The following is an 8979-nucleotide window of genomic DNA, read 5'->3' on the forward strand; positions in this document are numbered from 1 at the left end:
TAAGCATATTTTTCATCGAATATGTCTTGTTATTAATATGCTTTAATCAATTAATCGTCATGAATATGAAAAGTATATTACGTAGTTCATGCATGAGAAACATGAAATATTTTTGACATATTACCATGATGATTGAATGAAAGAGTGAAATAGATAGAGTACGCTAAATATTGTGAATATGTAGAGGTAAAAATTTGGTTATAAGTTATACAGTAATGTCTTATGTAGAGGTAAAAAATTGGCTAAATGTGACCAATGATTCAATGATTAGCACTATAGCACAAATATTAGACGTGCAAAAGTATTGTATTGAGGAAAGTATACACCTTAACTCCTTACCGAGCACAATAGTTAGGAGGACAAAAAGAAAGAGAGCCAGTAGAAAAAGAGGCATGTCGTATATATCATTTCATGCATAACTTTTTCACCGTAATTTATTCAGAGTATGACAACACACTCATCCCAAGAAATCTCTCATTTTCCAAATTATTATGATATTTTAAGCTATCCCTTGTGATTTGGATGACTAGACTTTGATACGTAATGTTCTAGAGTTTCATTGGATACTAGTGGTAGAAGTAATTATTGTGCTCAAAATTTGACTTCCATTAATTTTATTAAGATGGTGAGTATTTAACGAGATTATTATATTTGATGAAATAAAGAGTATGATTTATACATACCACATTGGCCTAAAATTTTCTCTTTTAATGTTGAAAAATCAAGTTTTTTGTTTAAGTTATTGTTTTGTTGAAATATGGAGGTTATTCCTTATTATTGCTAAATTTATGCAATCTGCATAGTAAATATAGCCTTATTTTGGATACATTAACAAAGAAATGAGTGTAATAACTTGATATGATGTTTTAAAACTAGTATTTTATACAAAATTAGGATAGGAAAAATGGTGTTACATTAGAGTCGCCATGCTAATGTGGATTGCATAAAAAATTGATGCATAAGCAAAAGTATATAATGTCTTCAAAAACTCATCTCCAGTGCAACCTTAGTAGGGCTTCGTCTAGCTGTCGTGACAAGAAAAAATAGACATGGTGAAGATGTTCATCAGTTATAAATGCTCCGTTAGATGGAGTAATTCAGCAAATTAAAACTCTCTCCTTTTCTCTCAGATTTGTTATTTTTTTCTCTTCCATTAAATATATTTGAGTAATAGAAAGAATTTATTCTAAATGAGATTTGAACTTCAGCATCTATTCATTAGACATAATGAAACGTGTCTGGGAAGCCTTTTTATTTGTCTACCATTTGGATTGCAATCCATAGAATGTTTTAGAGATGCTCTTAGTTGAGCTCCACTGGTATAGGTGCTTCAGCAGATAATTGTGTCTATACTTTGTTATTTTAATAATATTCTTGAAATAATCTTGAGTTGTTTGTATAATCTTGGCACTAACAATCCCCATTCCAATATTTCAAGATTAAGATTTCACAAATATTAAATAAATTTAAAGATTAGGATACCATGGAATATGTGACCGTATTGTGAAGAATCGATTAGTGATGATGTATATAGCTGATCATTAAATGGAAGGGTTGAATTAAGGGCTGTGATTTCTTCTAATCATAGTGTGACATATTAATTCAAATTTTGATATTACATAATTAACAACCATAAAAGGCAAATTCTCTTGATTTACTATCTAAAGAATATAAGTGTATCCAAATGGGCCAATTACGATGTCTAATAAAGGAGGAGAGTGAAAGTTTAATTATATCCATCGACATGTCTCTAAATTAGCTTAACCATTAATCTTCTGATTATCTCAAACCATGCATATACTTTAGGACATTTTAAGCTCACCTAAACTCTTTTTCCTTTTAATGCAGACAGAGAAGTAATTCTTTAATTTTTGCTAATTATTCATCAACAATATCAGAATGTCTGCAAGAGATATTGCAGAGATTGAAGAAGGTGTACCTGATCCATCGGATAATCGAACTGTAAATGATGGTACAACTTTTTGCACCTCTGCTAATGTTGTTGTGGTCACTCAAAAGGTATTCAAATCCTCCCCCTCATGAAAGAAAGAAAGAAAAATTTAGGGTGTGATTGATGATCATGAAAATTTTCATTTTCTAATAACTTCTACACTCTTTTCTCTTCACTTTCGTGATATTTAGATTGTCGCAGAGGCCATTGGTACATATTTCTTGATATTCGTAGGCTGCGGTGCTGTTGCTGTTAATAAAATTTAAGGTACAATAACATTTCCAGGAGTATGTGTGGCATGGGGTCTGATATTTATGGTCATGGTTTACTCCGTTGGCCACATCTCTGGCGCGCATTTTAATCCAGCAGTCACCATTGCTTTTGCCATCTTTCGCCAATTTTCTTACAAACAGGCATGCCCTTAGTTTTCTTCTTCTTCATTAAAAAACGTGAATGATTCAATTCACTCATCGGTGACAGCTTCTATGAGCATTTTTTTTTTTTTTTAAAAACAATTATGGGGTGCTAAGGACGGTGGACTGGACAGGATCAGATAGGACAACCGCGCATTTGTTTTCCTTAATCTTGTCCTGTCCAAGTACGAAACACGTGAACAATTTATTTTTCTTTCTTTTGTAATATGTGTGGATTTGTCATGATTTATTAGTAATGTTACTGCAGGTACCACTTTACATTTTGGCCCAGTTGTTAGGATCAATTCTTGCTAGTGGTACATTATAACTTCTGTTCGATGTGAAAAGTGAAGATTTCTTTGGAACCACACCAGTGGGATCCAATATTCAGTCCCTTGTGACAGAATTTATTACCTCCTTCCTCTTGATGTTTGTCATTTCTGGGGTTGCCACAGATAACAGATCGGTAAGCAAATTTTCTGTAAACACCCTAATGTATGCATTGCTTATTCTTTAGCGGATTATGAAGTTATTACACATTCACACAACTATGACTTGCACGTAGACGTGTAAAGAAGGACGCGCCATGCAAAATATCTACTTTTTGATGTTCTGTGCTCTTGGGTTGCTTGGGCCGGCACAGTAAAAATTCCATCACCCAAAATAATCAACGATCCCATTGTTGGGTAAATGGTCAACAAAAGCACGTGCATGCAAATATGAATAGCATATGTGCATAAAAAGTTAAGCAAAATAATGACTTACTGACGTATAGAAATAATAAGGAGATGAAATGAAGTAAGATACAGAAATGCAAATTTCCTTAAAATAGATTTTGTCCTTGCACTGGTGCTAATGGACATATTTCTCTCAAGATACAACATCTCTTCCAAAATTAATATAGTACAATATTAATTTTGTGTGGTGAACCACTGTTAGATGTTACTCTTCTAGAATGAAATATATAAAACTAAATATCTAACACGAAACTCAAAAGAAATTTGGAAATTATTTTGGCATAATTTAGAGAAGGAATGAACTAGAAATCAATTATATTGAATTGATCTGGAGTGAAGAAAATGGAATTAGAAATCAACACATATTGAATTGGCTCAAGAGGTCGGCGACAGTTTGTTAAAGAAATTTGATGCTATCCTTGTGTATTGCAGTCTGGCTCAACTCACTTTATGCTTCTATCAATAAAATATTTGCACATTACAATATGAACATGCATGAAACAATTTATACCCCTTCTGAAGATACTCTTTTTGAATTACCAATTATGTAACAAGTTTTAGCAATTTGTAATTATCCTCTTTTATATTAGAAATGACCCTAAAGGTTTTTACTTGTGCAGATTGGAGAACTGGCTGGAATTGCCATAGGAATGACAATACTCATAGATGTTCTTATTGCAGGGTAATTACAATTTCACCTTTCACTTTATAAATCTTCATTCTTTCGTGCTTATAAATGATGTTGGTAGTGTCAAAAAAATCCCTTAATACTTGGTTATTTTTGGCTAGGATTGGAAGTAGAAGTTAATTTCAAATATTTTTTTTAACTGTTTTGAATAAGCCCCTTTTTCTTATTTTTACGTAAAAATTTTTTTTACTTAGTCTGAAAATAATTCTTACTTTAGTGTCAAAATAATTAGTTTACTTGCTTTTAAGTTTGACTCATAACTAATTAGCCTTTATATGTTAACATAAAAATTAGAGATAATTAAATGACTAAAATTTTAGCTCACGGCTGGTTATTAATCTTCGTAGAAATATTAATTTGGTGTAGTGAAAAATATTATTAATCCTCGAATAACGGATTCTTATGTTGGACCCGGAAGGATTGTAGTAAATGAGATTAATGACGCGATATGAAGTAATGAAGATCACACTGAGAAACAAGATTTAAAAGTAAAGAAATTAGTAAAGAGAGTTAATCATAGAGGCACGACGTTTTATTAATCGACAATATGGAGAGAAATACAAGAACTCAGCAATTCTTGCTTAAACAAAACTGAAAGAGAAGACCACTATTTATAGACACATGGCATAGCATAAAATGGAAATAATGTGAAATAAGAAAATAATATATTTCCATAAAAATCATGTGAAATATAAAGAAACAAATTTTCCTGTATGAAAATAAGGAAACAATTTATTTCAAAAAAAAAAAATCCATCCTAATTTGGGTTACAAACCCAACAATCTCTACCTTGACTTAAATTCTGGTGCAACAAACGAAACTCGAAAATTTCAAATCCGCCTGCATCAAAATAGTCAATCTCCTTAATACAGTAACTAAAACTTTCCAAACCAAATCTTCGTCATCTAAAAGGCGTCCATAAACGACATTTGAACCCAAATCCTACGTTCCCAGAATTCCATCGAGGAATTATTGTTGACAAAATAAAACAGGATCGAAGCACACACTGTAGCAGAAATCATACCACATGCTGGATCAGTAGGCCCATTGCTAGAACCGTCACCTTCAACGTTCCCAAAAGCATCCCAGTTATTATTAACACTATTGTACCTACGCCTCATGAGTTCAACCCAAGAAAATGAATACAGTGTATCCGTTGAAATTGGTGGCAAAGTGAAATCGTCAATGCTCCCCTGAGCAATATTCTGAATTGATCCAAAGATCGTCACAAGAGGTACTATACCAAATGGAATATCCACCACGGTATTGAACTTAGCCCCATGTCTCTTAAGTGATTCTGCATTTCCCTGCAAGATGTACAACTGAGATTTCTTCGTCCCTCCAATACAATCCTGATACTCATTCGGACATTCAAAACTCCACCTTCACCGAAAAATTTATACTCTTTTGCATCCAGAGTACTAAGTGAGATGGGATTCCTTTTCAGGTCTGGAATATGTTGAACCCGATCAATTGTTTTAACTGTCCTATCCCGTAGTCTAAATCTGACTCGATCGATCCCAACAATACGGTAAGACTGGTTGTTTCCCATTACAACTCCACCTTGTTGAATGGCCTCATATGTTTGAAAAAAAAATCGATTTTGGAACACATATGATGCGAACATGCCGAATCGAGAATTCACTCCTCGTCAGGCCTAGATTTAACGTCAGATACCACGGTCAACATCACATCTCCACTGTCTGAAAATCTTCAACTACATTTGTTTCATCTGAAGTCAAAGGTTGCGCTCCACGATTTGTAGGTAAATCACATTTAGCTTGCAACTTATCACAATCCTTCCGAATATGTTCATTACACCTGCAGTAGAAGCAAAACAAATTGTTATTATTCTTCGATCTTTCCCTCCATCGACCACCATGAGATATAAGAGCTTTCTCATCCCTAAATGTAGCTCCAACAAAATGCTTCAATTTCTCCATTGAGTGCAAAGCATCATAGACGTCTTCTATAGTCAAAGTATCCTGACTATACAAAATAGTGTCTCGAAACGAAGCATAAGAGCTAGCAGCGAATATAACAGGATCAAGGTAAGATCCTTTTCATCGTACTTAACCTCTAACGTTTCCAAATCTATGACAATTTCCTTGGACACGGCAATATGGTCTTCTAACGACCCTTCTTCCACCATGGGGTGGGAATATAGTTTCTACTTTAGAGCTAGTTTACCGCTAAGACTCTTGGTCATGCATAATTGCTCCAATTTCAACCACAAAATAGCTGTAATTTCACTTTTAAGACATCTTGTAGAGTATTTTTGAATAGATGAAGATGAATCAATGACAAAACCTTCTGATCCCTCCGTTGTCCAATTAGTTAACATCTTCTCAAAACCCTGTAACACATCATCCAAATCCAACTGCGCGAAAATAGCCTCATCTTTACTTGCTACAAAGAAAACCTTGTATTGTGATCTAGCAGCGAAATGTCATACTTTGTGGTAGTCATCTCTAAAAAAACCTCAACCAATCCTCAAAAGAAAAATCAAGCTCTGGTACCACTTGTTGGACCCGGAAGGATTGTAGTAAATGAGATTAATAACGCGATATGAAGTAATGAAGATCGCAACGAGAAACAAGATTTAAAAGTAAAGAAATTAACAAAGAGTTAATCATACGACATTTTATTAATCAACAATATGAAGAGAAATACAAAAATTCAGTAATTCTTGCTTAAGCAAAACTGAAAGAGAAGACTATTATTTATAGGTACATAGCATAGTATAAAGATGAAAATAATATATTTCCATAAGAACCACGTGAAATATAAGAAAACAAATTTTCCATCATGAAAATAAGGAAACAATTTATTTCCAAAAAAATCTACTCTAATTTGAGTCACAAACCCAACATCTTATCTTATATGTATACAAGTGTGAAAAATAAACCTCAATAACATCCAAGTCTAACTGTTGAATGTGTACCTTCTCAAAACTAATACTTTTTAGAGTATCCTCACAAAATGAAATAATATTTATATTATTACTTCTTTTTCTTTTTCGTGGGAATTAATTTTCTCCTTTCATTTTTCTTTTATGCTAACAACATAACAATGATTTACAGGCCAATTTCAGGAGGTTCCATGAATCCTGCAAGGAGTATCGGGCCAGCACTTATAATGCACCAATTCAAGTCACTTTGAGTGTACGTAGTCGGTCCACTAGCGGGCACCATAGCAGGCGGTTTCACATACAATTTGATTCACAGAAAAACCACTTCGAGAAATTACAAAAACGAGTACTTTCCTCAAAAGTATGTCAAGAAGCCACGCTTAAGCAAATGGAAAAAAATTTTAGCGTACACAAAAAAATTATTAAGATAGGACAAATTTAGTCTGAATGGCGTAATTCTATTCAAACAATAGATAGTATAAGTTTAATTTCATTAGGCCTCTCAATTTATTTATTTATTTATTTATTTATTTATTATTATTATTATTATTATTATTATTATTATTATTATTATTATTATTATTATTTTGCTTTTCCTCTTTTATGTCTCTTTTTATCATTTTATGTTTTTTTGGAGGTGGAAATCGTATTTGTTATGAAGAGAAAAGGCACCTTAGAAGTAGGGTACTCTTATGTTCAATGTCTTGTACAATAAAACTAGAATGTATAATCAAGTTTATCGGGGAAAATAAATAAATAAATCTGGAGCTCTATCAACCCAATCAATCCAAGACTTTTTATTTTTTATTTTTTTTTCTGACCAACATCACTCGTCAATAAATATATATAGACCAATCTAATAAGTATACTTCATGACGGATCAACCTTCTTTCCTATCTTAAATAAACTTGCTGAGAAAATAGATTGAGATTCTACTATAAATAAGTATTATATTTTAAATTTTGGATGAAAATGACTTAAATAAATAATGTCTTTTAACAATTTTTTTTTTAATTTTATATAAATTTTCTTATATTGACTTACTTAAGTTTCAAGCTCTTTAACTAAAATCTTGGACTTGCCCCCCTGCATACACCTTTGATTTATCCTTTTCTCTAAAAATTCTCACCTCCACCAATAATACATAGCATTCGTGTGCAGGTCAATTTTCTTGGCCCTCAAAAGGGACCAAACCTACTGATTCAGAACAAAATAAATATTGATACAGATGTATCAACGTTAAAAATAAAAAATAAAAAAATGAAGAAGTGAAATTAATGTAGATTTATTTGTAAAATTATTTTCGAGTGGTATTACGTCAAGGTAACACAATCCTTACTATCGGATGTTTTCCTCTTTTATGATAAGATCATATCCATCATATTGCGTTGAATTGCTTGCAAGTGGAATTGCACAATAAATTTTTATCCCTGACTCAGATGATAATTAATACATGCAAACAAGAACAGATAAATCAATATATATGCGGGATTTACACAAATGTATTTGTGAGAGAGAGAGAGATGGGGGTCATGGTCTATGCAGGGTGAACAACGAACATGCAAGGTATAGAGGGAGGGGCCAGCAATGGCATTGGGACCATTAAAAGGTTGGTTGAGAAAGAAAGGACTGAAAAAGGGTTACTTTAGCAAGCCCCCCCATGACAAGACACCTTTCCATCAAAATTTAGATAAGACTTCATGCTCATGCATGGGTCCAATTCTTTTCTCTTTGAATCTTATTTACTTTTGGTTTCATACTATAGAATAATAATTAGTTTCCAACTTCTTATGAGGGGTATAGTTTGGTGTTATAATTAATTCAAAGCAGGATTAGATTAATTGATTACAGCAACCACTCACAACAATTGGCACTAACTAATATGGAAAACAGTTCTTGTTCTGACATGTGAAGGATTCATCTATTATGAATAAATGAATAATTTCTTTTTTAATAATTATATTTCTAGACGATGTAGTTCAATATCTTATTGGAGTTAATTCTTTGGGCTTCAACACAATTACTATAGCATTATTGGAACATAAATCTTGAAATATATATGTTGAAGATAAGTGAATAAATTTTCTACTCATACAAGGATAAAATTAAAACGTAGTATTTATGATATATAAGACCTATTTTAGTTTGTAACGATGCCCATAGCGGGCACCATAGCAGGTGGTTTCACATACAATTTAATAAGATTCACAGACAAACCACTTCGAGAAATTACAAAATCGAGTACTTTCCTCAAAAGTATGTCAAGAAGCCATGCTTAA

At 32.5% G+C, this 8979-nt stretch overlaps 1 pseudogene; it reads left to right on the forward strand.

Annotated features, from left to right (window-relative positions):
* Positions 1-215: 215 nt before the first annotated feature.
* LOC111398384 lies at positions 216-8979 on the forward strand (annotated as a pseudogene).

This window comes from Olea europaea, chromosome 8 (genome assembly GCF_002742605.1).
Source record: "Olea europaea var. sylvestris chromosome 8, O_europaea_v1, whole genome shotgun sequence".
Taxonomy (NCBI): domain Eukaryota; kingdom Viridiplantae; phylum Streptophyta; class Magnoliopsida; order Lamiales; family Oleaceae; genus Olea; species Olea europaea.